The following is a 4,314-nucleotide window of genomic DNA, read 5'->3' as shown; positions in this document are numbered from 1 at the left end:
TTCCACGAGAATAAAGATAATAAAGTTGACAAATCAAGTAGCACTTTCCAATTTGACACATATGAAAGCTTTTTGAAGACTCCGGATAAGAAAGGAACCGGGTACGAGCCAAAAACCGAAGACGATTCAGGAGAAGAAATAAAAATCAAAGAAATAAAGATGGCGGATATCACAGCCATGACAATGGAGGAGTACAAGAAGATATTATGAAACGACAACGGTCCGGGTCTAGTTCCACTCGAAATTCCAGCTGCAACGAGTTTTAAGCTTAAAGGACATATCCTTTCGATGCTCAAAGACATACCATTTTATGGGAAAGACTAAGAAGATGCATTCAAACATATCGATGAAGTCTTGGACATTGGTAACTATTTCAATGTTCCAAATGTTACAAGAGATGCAGTTTTACTGAGGATGCTTCCAGTAACACTTACTGGAGATGCAAAATTTTGGCTGAAGTATTTAGCACATGGAACTATTAGAACTTGGCAAAACCTTCGTGAAGCGTTCATCGAGCAATTTAGTCCTCCTTCAAAAATCTCCAAACTAAACAAAAAGATTGCTAATTTTCAACAAGAAGATGGAGAATCCTTATACGAAGCTTAGGAAAGATACAAAGGGCTTTTGAGAAATTTTCCTCAACATGAATTGAATGCACAACAAGAAGTCTCTATTTTCTATGATAATGTGAATGTTACAACGAGGCAAATCCTTGATTCTCAAGGACCAATGACTAAGAAAGATCCGGCCACCATTAAAGAGTTAACTGAAGAATTCGCAAAGCACTCGAGAGAATACCACAACCCACGAGAGGATGTGACTAGAGGTAAGGGAAGTAGAAATGGAGGTTCGGGAGATTTGGCAGCGATGATGGCTAATTTATAAAATATGGATAGACGAATGACATAGATGGGGAAATCGATTCATGTCATACAAGTAGGATGCGGTAATTGTAGTAGACCTCATTTAATGAAAGACTGCGATTTGGATGAACACGAGAATAGAAAAGCCCAAGTTGTGTTATTCTAGTGGTGATCGATTTGATGAAGATTGGAGGAAGCCAAAGAAATATTGGTTGGCTTATGAAAAATACAAGAAGAAAAGTATCTGCAAACCGGACAAGGCTACTACCAAAAGGAACAATCACCTCCCGAGAAGAAGATGGACTTTGAGTCAATGCTTAATAGGTTTATGGAGGCCTCTGAAAAAAGACACAATGCTACTAATGTGACCATTATAAATCAACAAGCTTCCATAAAAAAAACATTGAGACTCAACTCGGGAAATTGACTACACTCGTTAACGAAAGGTTACCACCCAAAAATCCCGATCCGAGACCGCAACCACATGTCATGGCCATATCCACTTAAGAAGACACTCATTCAGAGCCTATAGTGATCCATAATGAATCCTTGAAGCAGCCCAATCCCATCCAAATAGAATGAAGATCGACGAAAAAGAAGGTTCGGATGCCCAGTTTTCGCGACGTGAGGCACAACCTCTCACGTCATGGGCACAGTCTGATTAGAAAAATCTATCTTTTTTTAAATCGTATCAGCCTCCATTACCGTTTTCGTCTCGATCAGGGGCACATCAACTAGAGAAAGAGCATAATAGATTCATCAAGCAAGTCAAGGGTATTCCAGTTAACACCCCATTTATTGAATTGTTAGCAAAAATTCCCGAATATGCGAAATTTCATCAAGATCTTCTTGAAACTCGCCAACAATTAGAAAAGACTACCAAGGTTGTTCTTAATGAACAATGTTTAGCGGTTATCATGGAATGAATACCACTAAATATGGAAGATCCAGGATGCCATACACTACAAAGTGAATTTGGAAATTCCATGAAAACGTTCTCTTTAGCTGATTCTGGAGCTAGCATAAATTTAAGGACTTATTTATTTTACCAAAAGCTCGATCTTCCAGAATTGAAGACTATAAGGATCGTTATCCACATGGAAAATCGGTCGGTAACATATCCTCGAGGCATAGTTGAAGATTTATTACTAAAAATTGGAAAATGTGTTTTTCCAATTGATTTTGTAGTCATAGACATGAAAGAGGATGAAGATGTACCCATTATCCTTGGATACACATAATTTAATACCGCACGAGCCTTGGTAGATGTTCGTGATTCAAGGCTTACTTTAGAAGTGGGAAAAGAAAAGTTTCCATTCGAGGTTGAAGAAGGATTTGAATGGTCTAAGACTCAAGATGAAGTATTCTTTATAAATGAAGACAATGAGCTTGAAGAATTAGAAAAATTAATGGAAGAAGAAGACCAAACAAGGGAAAAGTCAAAAGAAGAATTCAAACTTATTAAGCCAAGAGCCTCGATTCCAAAGGTATTTGAAGTTTTCGCCTTTACTACGCCACAAGTCCAAGTTAAGGAGGATAGTGAAAATCAAGAGAAAAGATTAAATGATGATAAATCCCAAGGAATCAAAAGAAAATATGATAATTGCAACAACCAAACGAAGAAAGAAAATTCAAATAAAGCATACATAAGGAGATTTCAAGCATACAGGAGGTGGTGGAAGGAGCAAAAGGAGAAGAGAGAGATTCCGCTCTCAACTAACACAATGTAGAGAGGGAAGAAGTCTAACTCATGACTCCATCAAAAGAAGCGCTTCTCGACAGGCAACCTGAGCTCGATTTTCATTTTCTTTTTCATTTTAGTTAGTTTTGCATTTCCTTTAATTTGATTTATAGGATAGTCATTTATTCATCTCATATTTAAAAAATAAATTGTGAGATCCGAATTGTGAGTGGTAATAATTTTTTAAAAGTTTTTAAGATAAAAATTGGGTTTTTGGTCAAACTTTTGAAGCCCAAAACGAGGGATTAAGTACCCACGACATGGGGAATAAAAGAAGCCCTTCTTTTCATTCATTTTAAAACTCACAATGTGACGGTAAATTCTCACGACGTGAATTACGGAGGGGACAAGTTTCTTTTATACGCGGAACACCCATTTGACCTATTCTTTTTTCTAAACCCACATACGACGTAAACGAGAACTCACGCCCTCTGGTCCCCCCACTTTGTTTTCAAATTATTGTACTTGTTCCTTTGTTAATTTCGTGTTTCATATACTAAAGAGGTATGATTATCATTCTATTCGTTCTAAATTTACTGATTTTTATGTCTTGCCAAGCTAGGGTTCGTTCTTAGGTTGCATATGTTCAAATTAGTTTGACTTTCTGTGAAATTAGTGTTGCATGTTGGTTTAATGGACTTAGAATCACTGCTAAAGTAAACCCCTAGAGTTATTTTGGTTCAGTTTTGCTTGAATGGTGCCTGATTGCACTGCTGTCGACGAACTGAGCTCACGACGTGAGCTATAAGGCTCACGGCGTGACAACTGGATGAAACAACAACTATATTTTCTGTTTAAATAATTTGTTGCGTTTTTCATTTTGGTTTAGTTTTCTATTTATTTTGCTTGTACAATGGGTCCAAAAAAGTCTACTACACAGTCCCAAGGAGATGTGTCAAGCCTACACCCATTTTATGAGTTCTCGGACGATCTTCCACGAGAGATTTTTAACAATTACACCAAAAAATTGGTATTGCTTTACAACCGGGAGTTTTCAATCTCACCAAGTATTGATTGAGAAAAACTGAATGAGAATAGGATATTGGAGAGCTTGAACTCGTACCTCACAAAGATGTTTGAAGGAGATGGTGTCCATTTTACATGCAACGGCTGGAAAATGTTATTCTCAATAAAGGAGCCCGTTTTCAAGGAGTCATGTTGAATTTTTATCAACGGTTTCATTTGAAGCAAATATGATCGATCCTCGATGTGCAAGTGCTTCAGTTTTCCGTCTTTGTGGCCAATATCGAGAGTGTAGCTTGGAGAATGGGGTTATATGAGCAACAAGAAGTGATGTCTAATCAGTTTGATACATTTTTTAGGGCGGCTGCATGCGACTATTCTGCTGGGGTAAATAAGTAGGGATTTTGGTCAACTATTGCAGATGGAGGATTTCATTCGGGGGTATCTCAAAAGAGCCAAATTCGGTCTCCCATCCACTGTCTCATCCATCGCCTAGTAACATTCTCTATTAATCACAATAAAAACATGGAGACAAGGTCACAAGTCTCAATTTGTTTTTCATATGGAGTATTATCATGCCGGTAGTTTTCTGCAACATTCCCTATTTTCTTGCAAAATAATCGGGGGGGGGGGGGGGGGGGAGGCAGTCAGTTCAAGAGCTGGAAGTCCAATAGCGGGTGGGCATTTTCTAACGCGATTGGTGAAATCATATGGTGTGTTTGCTCCAAGGGTGACTCGTTCTTTGAC

General features: G+C 38.0%; 1 non-coding gene across 1 annotated transcript; it reads right to left on the bottom strand.

Moving 5' to 3' along the window:
* Positions 1-543: 543 nt before the first annotated feature.
* On the bottom strand, positions 544-650 carry LOC145141627 (small nucleolar RNA R71). The gene has a single exon (XR_013722820.1). It is a non-coding gene; the product is annotated as a small nucleolar RNA R71 (small nucleolar RNA).
* Positions 651-4,314: the final 3,664 nt, after the last annotated feature.

The sequence above is a fragment of the Lactuca virosa genome, chromosome 9, assembly GCF_052849685.1.
Source record: "Lactuca virosa cultivar CGN04683 chromosome 9, Lactuca_virosa_CGN04683_v6, whole genome shotgun sequence".
Lineage (NCBI taxonomy): Eukaryota > Viridiplantae > Streptophyta > Magnoliopsida > Asterales > Asteraceae > Lactuca > Lactuca virosa.
The sequence above is the reverse complement of the archived record's forward strand: the minus strand, read 5'-3'. Positions and strand labels throughout refer to the sequence as shown.